A 15,236-nucleotide genomic window follows, 5' to 3' on the forward strand; every position below is an offset into this window, starting at 1 on the left:
GCTTTTGGAAGGAGATGTCTTGAATCCAGCTTTTCTAGAAAAATCATTCCCATAAAAGATCACAACCAAATCCTTTAAAGTGAATAATTATAGTCAGTTGACTTAAGGTTCCGCCTAAAAGAAAATTTCTCTTGCTTGTCCTGAGCAGTATAAACATTCATAATAATCAGTGCTGTAAGAAGTTTTAAATATAGCCATATATTGTACATAATTGTGCTGTTGCTATGCACTGTTATATAACTGCCTGCAGATGGCTGCATTTCAATGGGAAAACAACTCCTTTTCTATGAGTGTGTATTTCTGATTTCTAAATAATAATATTGATAATATTAACAATAATAACAACAACAGTAATAAAAAAATAATCAAGGCACTGCTTTTTCATTAACAGCAGCAAATAGTCTGGTTCGCTCTATGTAAATCAGTTTCAAATGTTCTAGGATTTTCTTTTAATAAAAGAGTGTAAAAGCTTAACGCATTACAAAAAGAGCCAAAGCTTTAAAAACTTCTCGCACTTTGAGTTTTACCTGAACAGGAGGACCAGCTCTGTTTACAAGAGATTTTTATTAGGATTAAAAGGCAAATTTAGAGTGAGGAGTCTGATATTCTTCTGCTAGTATGCAGGCTGAAAGGTCTTTAAAATGAGAATATCAATATTAAAAATGAATTAACTTTTCAATTATGGTCTGTCCTTGAAATTTTATTTTGCTTTCTGCTTAATATAGTTACTGCAGCATGAGTGCAATAAAGTCTAAGTGCTTCTAATTCTAAATTGCATAGTTGTAAAGTTACCAGAAGGTTTTTAAGGCATTTTTAAAGCGTTGCTTCACAAAGTCACTTTTATTCCTCTTGAACTAAATGAAGAATTTGCTTTGATATTTGAGGAATTGAGAACAGAGCTGAGTATTTTCTTGCAGATGTCTCACATATCACTTTTCAGATTCAATACTTCAGTCTGCTTTACCAGTCACTAATAGCAGAGGTAGGAAGCTGGTAACACACTAGCCAAATAATCAGTAGTAACAAATCAGTTGATAGCTGGGCAAAATACTTCTCTACCTTTGCAGACATCATCTGTGTTTCACAGCTTCACACACTGTGTTGTTCAGAAGCTTCCTACATCAGCAGGCACACCGCAGTTACCATGATATATCAGGATTAATTTTCAGCTGACCCATTGGATTCCAGTGTGAACTTGGGCTTGGCCCAGTAATCTTGCAGTAAGATACAACACTGCCGTAAATAAACAGGCAAACAAAAACCAGGCCAGATTATAAATCTTTACTTTCACTTAATATGGCAGTCTCTTGGCCATTCCATGACCACCAACAGCACTAGTTCTTTGGGGATGGGACCATCTTTACAGTAAATCTGTGCAGTGCAGACAATGCAGTGGGTCCCTCAGCTCCTAGATATGAGTGGATATCAAACTCCAGGCTCTCAAAAGAATGCTTTAGGGTTCATGAAATGATGGTTGCACTCCAGCTGAATGGAACAGCAGGTTATAAAGCCATGTCTGACAGGAAGATAATATTTTTGACTCTGTGCAGACAAGATAGACACCTTACTTTTAAATTAAATCAAATTTATGTTAATTAAAGAAAAAAGCTCAAACACTTCTTTAATAAAAATACTGAGAAACAAAGTGTTATCTAAGAGATAAACTACCCTTTCTTCTTTATTTTCAAGTACTTTCAAGTGAAAATTATTTAATAAGAAAATATTTTGCATTTAACAACCCTATGTACCAACCCATTACAAGCAAATCCTATATAGAACATCCTGCCTTTTTTCAGAACACAACATTGCATCCTTGCACAAGACATAACACTAATATAAAGCCATGCATATATTATTTATGAGCTCCAATTTCCTCTCTTCCTGACCAGGGCCAGAACTAAGGCCCCAGATTCCTACTCTTATGAAGAACAGTTAGATAGCAACTAAAGCATAACAAGCTGCTTATTCTGGTTTCATTAATCCACACTTGGAACACAGCCACTAATAAATGTGTTGGCATTTTTTAAAGCCTAAGTATCAAACATTTATACCTGATTTTTTTTTAGAAATTGGAACAAATTAACCATATGAAGTAATTAACACCAACTGGGACATTCAATTTGTATTGATTTTAAAATCAAAAGCAGCGTTTTCTCTACAGAGAAGGAACTTTTGGGTTTATTCTGGCTACAAGAATTCCTTTAGGTCCTGTTTGAAATGCCTCCCTCTGGAAAGAGATTTTAGTGTTGCTTCACACTGCCCAGCAATGCATATTCCCTTTTAGTCTCAAAAGGTGTTTCTGTTTAATTGCTTTGACTGTTCAAATGTGCATTCCAGTTTGGATTTTAATCATTTAGTGTGGCCATCAATAGAGTTAGTTTTATCCGCAATACTGAAGTGTTCCCTTCTCAGATTTCTGTGCCTGTGATGCTGTCCTGAGCTGTCTCTCTGCTGAACTCCATCAACCTATTTCTTTGAGCATGTTCTGAGGCTGATGCATGTTTCTTGTATATTGTGGTTCCTGTTTCAAATCTATTTTCCCATAGCCATCTTGACTTTTTAAACTAAGTACAAAGGTAGCACTACGGCAGCAGCAACAACAACAGGAAAACAAATGGAATGGTAAACTTGGTTATTTTCTCGATTCAGGGCAAATTTACACAAATACTGCATAAGCCATCAACATAACACTGAGCCAGTTATCATGACCTTTCCCACTCCCTGAGGTCTTGGTACTTGGCTCACAGAAACACCTTTCTGCTGCATGCCCTGGGTGATCACTGAATCTGGATCAACAGAAATATAATCACGAACAGCATTTTAGTAAAGATGCGTTCACAGCCGATGGTACATCGGCACACAGGAGTCAGTCTGGTTTGAAACCCACAGCAAAGCTTGGGCCCGGGAGCTTCAAGCTGATATCTTCTTCCATTCTGACAAAAGAACGAGGGTTTAAATGGCATCAGGATTTACAGGCGTCCGGCAGCTGAGCTGATCTGACAACTCCGTGTCTAATTCTTGTGCGACACAAAAAAAATTAAACGTGTCCATTCTCCTCGGCACTCTGCTGCCGGACGCGCCCACACCTGCTGAAGCGGGGACCGAGGGAGGGGACCCGGTCCCCATGGAGCGCACGGCGCCGGGCCCCGTGCGGGGCAGCTGTCCCGGGGCCGCAGCCCCGCGCTCCCACTGCGGAACCAGCGCGGAACCAGCGCCGGACCACGGCGGAACCAGGCGGAGCAGCGCGGCCGCGCTGCCCAGCGCCCCGAGCGGCGGCGGGCGCGGGGCGGGGCTGCGGGAGGGCCCGGCCGCCACCGCCCCCGAGGGCGGGCCGCCGGTGACAGCTGGGGAGGGACCCGGCGGCGGCAGCGAGGTGCGGCTGCCGGGCGGTGCTTCGCCTCGGCTCTGTCCGCATCGCGCCGGCGGAGCCCCCCGGGAAAGGAGCGGGCAGGGGCTTGGCCGGGCCCTGCCGCCGTTGCCGGCCGCGGAGCGGGTGAGTGGCGGCGGGAGGCACGAGTGGGTGATACGGGGGCGGCGCGGGCACGGGGTGGCAGGGGAGGGAGGACGGAGGGATGGAGGGATGGGAGGATGCTGCCGCGCTCGGAGACTTTGGTCGTGCGTGGTGCCTAAGGGAAAAAAGTGCATCTCGGGGCGGGGCGAGGCTGTGCCCCTCTCCGCTCGCCCGTCCGTGCCGGTGACCCGACGGGCGAGGAAGCCTCGCGAAGGGCGGCCGGTCCTTGGCGGGGCAGGGGCTGCCTGTCCCCAGGCGGGGCGAGGCGGCTCCCGCCCGCCGAGGGGGCCCGCTCGGCCGGTCCCCGCCGGCCCCCGCCCTCCCGTAACTCCCCCGCAGCCATCGGCGGGCCGGGCCGCGGCCGCGGAGGGGCCGGGAGAGCTCCGAGGGGCTCCCTGTGCTCCTCCATCCCCGCCGGTACCCGCGGCAGGGCGGGATGAGGGTCCGGAGCATCCCGGCCCCGCAGGGCTCTGCCGCCCGCCCCCCTCCCGGGCTGTACCTGCGGTGCCGGGGCAGCCTCCGGGGCTGGCACCTGATCCTGTAAGCCGGGTCCTGCTGGCAGGGGTGTTCTAGGAGCAAACCCGAGGCCTGCCCTTGGAGGGCTGGCAGGATGAGGCCTTTATTTTTATTTTTTTGCAGGATGCTGGCTGGCTGGTATTTACATAATATCTCTGCTTAAATGTGACCTCGTCCCTAATTGGAGGCTTCCTTTCCATTTTCTATGGCAACACTACAGAACAGATCACTCCAGGGGGCTGGATCAGAGGAGTATCTGCACACACTCTAATTTTTCTCTCTTGGTTCCCCATCAAGACTGGTTTGTTCTAGTGAATGGGTGAGATTTAAAAAAAAAGTTCTTTCTATCAGCCCTTAAAGCAACGGCTAGGCCTGCAAGTCACTGCAGATTTGCAGGATCTCTAAATTAGAGGAGGATGAACACAGGCTTAACTGAAAAGCAAGAATTATTTTTGTGAGGTATTTATATATTTACTAGCCTGACTGATGACTTCGCTTCACCACACTGCCTAATCAGACAATCATAAGAAGTGATGCTAATTATAACTGACTGTATTTATTTATTTTTAAATTAATAGATTTTTTAGAAGACAGAATATAAGAAACCCGAGCAGATTTTCTAAGGGAGAAGGAATTGAAACCCACTTCATTCAGGTTTTTGTCCATGAGATCCCTGCCCTATGCTTAGAACCCATCATGTATACACAGTAATGTCTATTCTTACCTGGTTGGTCTCACTGACAGAAAGCTTGATGTGCCTATATATTTATGCAGGAGTTGGATTCTGTGACGCTTTTTAGGGTCTGCTGTGTTTCATCTCTGTGAGATGCCAGCTTTGGTTTCAGATTTTATATGGCAAGGGATGAATATCTTTGTGTTGGTTTCCTAAAACCTGCTGAAAATGTTTTGTGATTGTAAGACGCACTAATTCATGGTACATTTAGGCAGGAAGGTTTTTCTAAAGACTTTTAAATTCTGCCTTAATTATCTTTTGAGATGGTGTTTTTGTTCTGCATTGAAGAAACACATGCCTTACTGTTAATCATGCTAAAATTAGTTACTGTGATACAGAAGCTGGGATACTCTGTATGGCCTAGAACATTTGCTTTCAGTCTCTGCCCTGTTTGTACTTCTTAGTCCACTGGGATGACTTTGTTTCTTGCACTTGAGGTAGTGTGGGGTCTTTTGAGGTTTGAGTTTTTTGTTTTTGGATGGGTGCACATAGTTAGGTTGCTAATACGAATCTAATCTTTGAATAGATATACTGGAGAGTTAAACTGAAGGGCCAAGAATCTTGGATCTTGTGGAAGAGGTGATTCTTATGGGTGGAGAGACCACTGTTTGGAGAGGTGCTCTACAAGTTCAAGGAGGCTGCCCCTAGGACTCCTTTACTGAGGCACTGGGGCTTGTCTGCTGCAGGCTGAGACACAAGTACTGTAAGAGGCCATTGGTCTAAAGATTTGCCTAACGTATTTTAAGTTCTCCTGCATGTAGATAAAGGCTTTTTAATTCCATTTGCTTTTTGGAAATGCTCCGCTCTAAGCAATGCTCACTCTCCACTTAAACGAATGCTCCTTTAGTATCTTAGATTGTTGTTACAGGAATGCAAGAGTTGGAAATATCCTCAAAAGAGGCCATGTGTTGAACCTGAGGTATAAATGAGGCTTGGATTGAAAGAGATGTGCTCTGTTAAAATGTTCATGTTGGGACACAGTGATGGAGCAGAGGTTCCTTAAGATTCGTCTCTTAGAGGTCCATCTCATTCAAGCTCACTTTTTTTTCCCATAGTTAGTGCATTTATGTGCACAGCAGCACCTTCGTTGCAGTTCATCCCAGCTCTGCTGTCCGTTTCTGCTTTTAAGTATTATTTGTCAGTATGCAAATGTTTATAGTTACTGTCATTTATAGATTTTTTTCTTGTAGAACATTTTGGTTAGATTATGATAGAAGATGGGAGATGTAGGAGTAGCAAGTATATGAAGAAAGAAATGGGCCTGGGCCGTATTTCTGGATAGTGCAAGGCCAGATGGAGCTGGCACAAACATGTGTCAGGGAAAAAAAAAATTACTGAAGAATGTGAGATTGGATTGCCCATTTGTATAAAAGCAAGGTTGGTTGCATGCTGTCTCTGTCTAAGAGGATATTTGGACAGGTACCACTGATTATTGCATCTCCATTTATTAATTTTGAAAGTTGTTCTGCCATCAAGCAAAGAAAGCATAAAAACCCTTCCTCATGTCCTTATTGTAATCCTGATTTTTTTTTCTCTCAACTTTCATTAGCTGTTCTGCTTCATTTTGAAGGTACAATATTCAGCCTTAATTACAGCTTTGTGTACTGATATGCACAAACACATTCCATCTCTTTTGTTTCTCATTAAAAAAAAAGTTCCATATTTAAAACAACTGTTGATTTAGGGTACTTATTGCATTACTTATCAGAATTAGTTAGGAAAATCTATTTCATGGTCATTGTTTTCTTCACATGTTACGATAAAATGTCTTGAATTAATGATCTAAAAAAAGTGGGGTTTTTTTTACCATCTCGGGAAGTTTTACTCCTGCATGCAAACTTTGTTACTTCTGTTTAATTTTTGCTAAGATTTTCTAAAATACCAAATTTTATCAGCCATAACTTCAGTAATAGGGAAAAAATCTATAGTAGTTCAATAAAAGTGATACAGATTCATTGTCAGTGAGGCAAAATGGAACCGCAGTAGTAGTTTAAACTAATTTTTCATTCATTCTTTTTTCCACGATACTTCCATCCTTTGCACATTATTGTAAATCATAGAACTTTAGCAGTTTGTATGCTTTCTTAGAGATCACTAAAACTTGGTTAGTTACCTCCTTGCTTGCAATATTTCATCTGTTTTCATCTCTAACTAGAATGGCTGCTGAAGAGAAGCTTCTGCCATGTAGGTGAGGTCTTCCCTTTTTCCTTGGAACACAATCCAAGCTCATAGATCTGGCATTTAATTCCACAGCTACCTCTGGATTTGATGGGTTCTTTCTTCACCATATAGGCTCTCAAACACATGCATAAATGCACAGGGAGAGCCAGATGTATTTGGAAAGCCCCCACCTGGAGCTGTTAAGTTAGACAGGAATGGATAAGGGGCTTGATGTAGTGAGGAATACAAGTGGGAATTTTGTTATTTTATTTTTGTTCCGTTAGTTCAGAGAAACTTGTAGTCACTCTGTATCTTGTTCACAATGGGAGATAACATGTCAATGAAGACAAAGATACAGAGTAGTTATTTGTAATTGATATCATTGATTTTAAGTGAGGGTTGCCTAATGTACATTTTATAAAAAAACATCAACATACATACACATGAAGTTGGCTTTGTGCTGTGCTGTCCTGTTAACATGCTGAACAACCCAATAAACTGAAACTACCTTCTGGAGGTGGAAGTCTGAAATTAAAGCAAAAATCACTTAAATTGTGAAATGTTTAGAAGTAAGGAATAGACTTTTTTATAGTAGTTATGTCATCCTCAAAAAGCACAGTCAACATTGGTTTGCTTTGCTTTGAATTGACTTCGTTTTTAGTGGAAGGTGGCTGAAGGACGTTTTTGCTTTGTTCTGATAATAAGAGAACTTTGATGTAAATACTAGTTAATTTGTTTCTTGCAGGTGTTTTTAAAACCTAGATATTTAATCTGCAAGCTGGCATTCTGTTATCAGTATAAAATTAAGAGAGGAGTTATTTATATTAAATGTATTTGTTTATGTGTTGCTTACTTGTTCCCTACTAAATGCTGAATGTAGCCACAACTGTAGGAGGATCAAGATATCTCTCCTAACTCTTTGAAGTTTCTGTTCAGTTTTCTTCTCATTTTTAGCCCATCTTAACACCATATTGCCCATTTTCCAGCACCCTACCTCCACATTAAGGAAAATGAGAGCTGTTTCATAAAGTGTGTTTTTCTCATATTTCCTAGTGCCATTTAAATTTAACTTGCATTTGACAAGACATTATTATTGAAAACTTTGAGTTGCCCTTGTGATAGCTGTTACCTTTCTATCCAGGAAGGAAGTGTCAGTAGAGTCACACAACTGCATTTTGCAGTTTTGCTTTTGATTTAGCACTGATGCTAGGCATGTGCTGCAGGTGAAATGCTTGGCTTCCTGGGTGTAACCCTAAATGGTGTCCCTTTGGCCATGCTCTGCATAGTTGTCAGCCTTCGTTACGGGCACTGTCTGCATATCTGATTGCTTTGACTTTGCTGTGCAGGTGAGGAGGTGATTTTTTTATTTTCCTCTGTGAGTATAGCACACTAAAGTTTAATCCTAACATTATCTATTTATTTTAAGATGAGGTGAGCCAAGTGGTATATTGGTGTAGTTGAAACTGAGGTGCTATTATTGTTATTATTGTTTATATGATGAGAATAGGAGTGAGCCATTGCAGAGCAATCCTCTGTGGATTCTTCCAAAATTATCTTATTCCTCTTCTTCAACAGTCAAAACAAGGAATATCTTATCTAACTAAAGTAGACTATTTTACTAAGACTTTCCAAAATGTCAGTGATTGAGGCTGAGATTTTATTTTCTTTTTCTGTTTTCTATCTGGAGCAGCATCCACCACCTGGCAGCTTTTTATTTACTACTCTGTAATGCTTCTGTTTATGCAAAAAGGAGTCCAGTATTTTGCATTTCTTCTCACTAGCTTTGAACTACCACCAAAGATACAAGCCTTGTTTTCTTGTGAACTGCTAATTCTCTGAACAAGCTTATTATCCATGTTTATAAATACTTGTGGTGATGTGATGCATGTCTACCCTGAGTCTAATCAGGACATGCTTCTAGAGTGAAGGTTTTACTTTGTGAGAATGGTTCTCATTCTGAGTCCCTGAGACATCAGAACTTCTCTGATTTTGGAGTAACTGCTTCCTGTAGTATTTTCTGCACTATCTGGATGTCCTTCTCAGAAAGGAGAGAGTGTGTTGGGAGGTGTTCCTTCTCTAAACTGATTGGAAATGAGAAATGAAAGCCCAGGAATAGACCTTTTTTTCCATATCAAGGTGTAAACCAGCACTTTCACCGTGTTTTTACCTTACATTGATCTACTTGAGTCACATCTTGGCAGTTCCTGTAGAACAGATCATGGCTCAAGCATTCATTGCTAAGCTTGTTAGGTATAGACTGTATTATAATTATACTCTGCCAATTTAGTGTGGCAGACTTTTATTTCTTATAAAAGAATTAATTACTTTTTCCTCTTGAATCCTTTTCTGGACTCCCTAGTTCTTAAACCAAAGAAAAAAGATCTTCAAATACATTTTATCCCACCTTCTTATATCGATGTTCTGTGACATGCACTCATTTCAAGGAAGACCAAGTGATAATTTATCTGCACTATGGCAAAAGAAAAGAATTCAGCTAACCAGTAAGGATGATGGACTTAATTCTCACAAAGGCAGACTTCAGCTTCTCTGTGCAGCATAATCCTTCTCAAGATAATCATCCTATTAGCTTTTGCATGAGGCTTTGGCCTCTACTACGTAGGGTGGAAGGGAGGATGGGATACTGTGTCCCAACTTACTGTCTGTTCTGGTAGTTCTGAGTTTTTTAGTAAAATGGCAAACCCTTATTAAAAACTTTAATTACATTTGCTGTAGCCTGGCTTCCTACGGAATGAGCTCTAAATGCTTCTGCTGTGTCTGAGTCCCCTATGACTGATTTTTGCATTTGTTGGACAATTTCAAACTACATGTGTGAAATAGTTGACGTCTTGAAGATAAATCTCCTGCTCCAGAACTTAAGACATATATGCTTGATTGTGGAAGTTAGATGAACCTTTTCCAGATTTTTGCTCAAGTTTCGCCGATGAATGGCATGAACCTGTATTCTTTGGAATGAGTCACCTTGAAAAATGAATCTTTTGGACTATTTTGTTCCTGACAACTCATTATATCCCTTTAAACTCATTATATCCCTTTATTAATGTTTTCTAGTTTGGTTTGGTTGTGGGGTTTTTGTTGTTTTTTTTTTTATTTTTTTGGATTTTGTCTGGCTTTGTTTGGATTTTTTGAATAGATTGCCATCATATGCTGAAATTTCTCAGAATTTTTTAGATTCTGTATTTGACCAGCCAGAAGGTTGGAGCTATTACTACCTCTTGCAGCAAAACCCCAAAGCTTTCCTGAATTCAGGTAACTGTACCAACCCTGCCTTTATGTCAATGACACTTATTTTGTTTATATATTATTGCCTGCAGAATTAATTTTTTTTTTTTGCTACTTTCCACTGTGTAAGAAAGCCTGAAATATTTTTAGGACTTTTTGTACTTTTTTCCTCCATCTTTTCACCTTAGCCTTTCCTAGATGATATGTAGTCTAAAAAATAGATGCCTACTTCTGCATCAAAAAGGGAACTGTGAACATATCCATGATCAGGGATATCTAGAGCTCGATTTAGTCTGTCTATTTAGTGAGCTATTAGGAATCTAGGTATTGGGTTAAAAAGCTGTGGTTTTTAAGAGTAAAAATTTAAATGCTGAGAATTTTGTGTGTACTCAGAAAATACTCCGGGAATTAATACACAATTAAATCTGTTTGTGGAGACAGCCTATCTGATAAACTGGGTAAAATACAAGATTCCTACATACTAGCACTTTAACATAATTGCATAATAATGATAAATTATGCTTTACAAGGGGCTGTGTTAGAGATGTGTCTGATTTAAACAGTGTTTAAGCTCTAATCACAGCAGTTAGTGTACTTAATATATGTATTGTCCAGGAACTGAGGAGAGGCTAATCCTTCAAATAGCACAAAAGCAACACAGGATTCCAGTTGTTTGTTGTTTCCTCACACAAAGCAGAAAAGGATCTAAAACCTTTAGAGGGTTCCCTTGTCAGTTGAGGTAATAAATACGGTGCATTTCTTAAGATTTAGATCTGTAAGTATAGAGCTGTAAATATCATGATTGTCAAGAACGATAATTCTGATCTGCAGAAACTTCCCCCCTAACATATACTGCACATTTGCTCTTTCATACCCAGTCCAGTATATCCAGCCTTTGCCTGATGCAAAAAGGCATAGCTGCTTCAACTGCTATAATCAGCTGTAACTTGCATGCGGACTAAGGGAGCTGGAAAAAATCTATGGTCCTGCACTGGAATGCAGTAATTGCCAGCTCCTTGCTGGGAGGTGGGACCAAGTGTGTGAATCTATCACAGCATGGAGCTTAGATCTGCAGAATAACTCTCCTGCTCTAGTTATTTCAGATACTCTGGAATAACTTCTCGATTTCTCTAGGAAATTATTTTTATTGGTATATAAATATAGCGGGAGAAGGAAAAAATAAAATGGATACTGTATTCCAAACTGTCTGTAAGGGAGTAACTATTTCCAAGGTCAGTCTTCATGTGAAAACAATGAAGTCTGAAGAAGCTGTATGGGAAGTAGATAAGTCAAGAATGGTGAGAAAGATGCAGAAGGAAATGCGTGAGTTAAAAGAATATGCTGCAGAGAAAATAAGAAAGAGTGGGTGTCTCTGTAGGCAGCTTTGTTGATGTCAGAATGCTACATGTTCTTATTTTGTTGTGCTTTGTTGTGATGGAGGAGTGCATGTTCTGCACAGATTAAGCTATGTCATTCTGTTTTCTGATACAATTTTTTTTTAATGTGGAAAGAATCATTAGGTTTGAGATGCATTCTTTGACAATGAAACTATAATATGAAACTCATATTTTTGAGGGTTGTGAATTAGACAAACCATTTTCGCTTTTTTCTGTTTCATATGGCCTGAGATGTGCCCCACCCTGTGGGTGATAGAAATGTTGTCATGGCTTCTCCCTTGCAAAGGTTGTATATTTTTAAGTAGAAAAATAAGAACCCTCTTGATACTGACTCATTTGATTCTGATCTCAGATACAGTCTGTATAACTTAGATCCATCATCCATACATTTATCCCCTTTATTGCATGAGTTCAGAATTTACACTGGGTGTAAATAACAACCAGTCTAGGCAGTGAGGTTGACAGTAGGAGTTGCACTCATTTTGACCCCGACTTCTGTGCATGGGAAGAGCTGCTACAGTATTGGGGCTTTGATTACACATGTATCATTCTTTAATCAGCAGTAAATAATCTGCAGTAAAGTCTAAAGTTGGATTTTTTTCCCCAGCTTTTAGCATGCCCCATGCTGCAGGTGTTTCTGACTGATGAAACATGCCCTGAAAAGTGGAACTGTAAGTTGGTGCTTGTATGTATTCTAAGGATTTTAGTAGACAAATGGGACTTCGGAGCCACAGAAGAAAATTTTAGTGATTGAAGAAGTGCACAGACCTTCTGTGGTACTAACTTTATATATTAGTATAGAATGAACACAGTATACTTTTGAATTACAATGCCAACAAATATAATCAGGTTATATTGTAGTTCTGAGACTCATTAAACCTACCTGTGAACATCCATGTAACAAAGCTTTGTATCATCCATACCTGTGTTAGGACTTCATTGGTTGTTCTTAGTTTTGTTTTCAGTTCACGTGCCAAACCCTTTCATTTGAACTGCCCTAGAACTTATTTCTTAGCATTTTCAACAGGCTTCAGTGTTCAGGAGCTGTATTCTTCACCCACTGATGCATTTGACTTCCAGCTGTGTGTGCTGTCTGTTTGAGTCTGTTCTGTTAGGTGGCAGACCTCAGACCTGGATGAAGTTTTCCAGGAGGTGGAGACAACATGTAGAATGCACTGGAGATGCACAAGCAGCAATTCTGTTTGTTTCTGAACTTGGGGTTGTTGACTGGTCATGAGGGAGATCTTCTGTGTGCTAACCTGGCAGACCATGGTTCCTGGCTATGTGTTTTTGTCTGTGTTGACAATTGCTGTAGACTCTTGATAGACTGACACTTTGGGTGCAGGACAGGGGGTATATTCTTACTGCATTTCAGTCCCCAGTAAGTTTTGGATGATGAGAAATGGCTGTGCCTTTGAAGCAGGGGAGTTCTCGCAGTGTTCACATGCAGTGTTTCGCTCATTGTTGCCAGTGAGAAGGCTAAGGCAATAAGAAGGCAGTGACTATTACCCTGAGAGTGCTGGTTTATCAGTTCACTCCAGGTCTGTGAGCCTCCAGTTGGATATTTGGAAGTGAGTGTTTGGTGCAAGGCTGCAGTGAGTTGTGCAGGTGTGGGTACTCCTTCCTACTGAAAAAATGAAGAGTCAGTTTTGAGACTGGTCTGAGTGACTCTGTCAATAATGGATATCCCTACAGCTTCCATGTTGCATGGAGCACATAAACAGGGAAAATAATGCTCTCAGCAGACCTACATCAGTGTGGAAATTCTCAGATGTTGTGCATGGGTTGTCAAGGTCTTACCTGTTTTTGGCAGGTGGATTTGTTTTTCTTTAAGTAACAGATTGTTTTTCTTAATGCTTTGAAAACTTCGTTTTTAATTTTTATTGTAGCTTTTAGAACTCTTTTTGGATCCAAGGTGTTTGGTGGAAATGCTGCATTGTCACATGCATTTAGATGACTGAAGCTGCTGCATGCAAACACCATTTGTGCAGACAGGATCATGGCCATTTCTGTCCTCATTGTAACTTGCTGTGCAAAGAGGACATATGCAACTCCAGAGGAAAAAGGACCTCACTCTTTGTCTTTATAAAAGCCACTGTTAAAGACAAGAAATATTTCATCTTAACATAAATTTGGGAGAGGTGAGAGTAAGCCTGGTTGTGTTCTTAATCTGTTGCAGTAAGCTGCAGGTCTGTCCTGCACATGTGCTTTAGCAGGATATCAACTCAGAGACCTGTGATACACTGGAGCTCTGTCTTGTGACACTTCTGGGGTAACACATAAAACTGTACCAGCCTGGTCAAACAAAACATCAAGAGCAGAGAGATGGATTGAAACACGTGTGTTAAAATTCCTGAGCAAGGCTTCTGTGGCTATTAATAATTTCTCCTCTGTGGAAAACAGTCAAGTAGTTCTGGATTTTTTCCCCCCCCTATTTTTTCAGGTAAATATTTTCAGTGTGCTCCACTGAGATGTTATGACTCACTGACAGCAGAAATGATTCCCTTTGGAACCTGGTCCTGCATATGCACTTGCCATTCTCTGACTGCAGATCCCCTGGTTTGTTCCTGGTCTTCTTTCCTTGACCACTTCTGTCCTTTTGACTTACAGCCAGTTAAACAAGACCAAATTCACTCTAGCTTGACATCCCCATTACAGAGACTTCATTCTACTGATAAAAGAGTACTTATTTTTTCAGATATTTTAAAGTATGTCCCAGCACCATCTTCTGTGCTGTATTAAGCTTATAGATCCCATTGGAGCAGTATGTTTTGTGATTCCCTGGTTAGCTAATATTCTGCATTGTGGTATCTAGGGTAGTTTGACTTAGGTGAGCAAGATGTTGGAGAAATGGTGGCTGAAGTCTTAAATGCTGTTTAAATAAACATAAATTAATAAACACCTGAGTCCAAGGGGAGTGTTGGAAATGAGTTGCAGGAAATCCAAAGCTGTAGAGTGGTACTGAAGACTGTCAACCCTTGGTTCTGTCATCTGGGCTTCAAACTAGGCTAGGCAGTACCTATGCAGATGTGAAAATGAAGCTCTATCCTGTAGCCATGGAAAGCTGAGATTCAAAGGCAGCTCTGTGTTGGCAATATCTTTTCTGCATGCTGTGTTTTTGCTAATAAATAGCTTAGATTAAACTTGCAGTGTAGTATGCAATATTGTCTCAATGGGACTGTCAGGTTAAAACAATGTTTTGGTTTTGGCAATTCATACTTTCAAGCAAATCAATTAAATATCAAAGCTTCATTACTTAAGCAGTTCCATTAAATTTTGCGTTTCTTTCTCTGGTTCTGTAATGTTGGAGTAGACTACTGTGGTGTTTGTGTTACTACAAGAAAAAAAAGAAAGGAGGGCATTTCTGAGAACGTTGGGTTTCACAGGGGTCTTAACCTGGAGTATGTGGCCAGACTTGTATATATGAGTGATTTTTGCCTTGTAGTGAAGCTGAACAATACAGTTCAGAATTGATGTCTACATCACTGCGACTAGCAAAGAGACAATCTGCCAGCTGGATCAGAATTTGACTCTGCTTCTCTTCCTGAGGGGGGGAATGTGTGGGGAATAATAGTCTCTGTGCAGAGATTTATTTCATCTTTTAATGCCAAGGAAATCTGATTTCCTACGTCTGTGTTTGGAGTGCTGGCTGTGGAAGTATGTCAAGGAGACAAAACTA

General features: G+C 40.7%; 1 protein-coding gene across 5 annotated transcripts in view; it reads left to right on the plus strand.

Moving 5' to 3' along the window:
• Positions 1-3,355: 3,355 nt before the first annotated feature.
• JAKMIP1 (janus kinase and microtubule interacting protein 1) overlaps positions 3,356-15,236 on the plus strand; it is a 144,986-nt gene continuing 133,105 nt past the window's right edge. For 3 of the 5 annotated variants that reach the window (XM_066185437.1, XM_066185436.1, XM_066185439.1), the window contains exon 1: positions 3,356-3,493. The gene's annotated coding sequence lies outside the window, so the exon portion shown is untranslated. The remainder of the gene's footprint in view (positions 3,494-15,236) is intronic. The other 2 variants (XM_066185440.1, XM_066185441.1) reach the window with 2 other exon arrangements.

The sequence above is a fragment of the Chamaea fasciata genome, unplaced genomic scaffold (genome assembly GCF_029207755.1).
Source record: "Chamaea fasciata isolate MVZ Bird 193981 ecotype frontalis unplaced genomic scaffold, bChaFas1.0.hap1 SCAF_6, whole genome shotgun sequence".
NCBI lineage: Eukaryota > Metazoa > Chordata > Aves > Passeriformes > Sylviidae > Chamaea > Chamaea fasciata.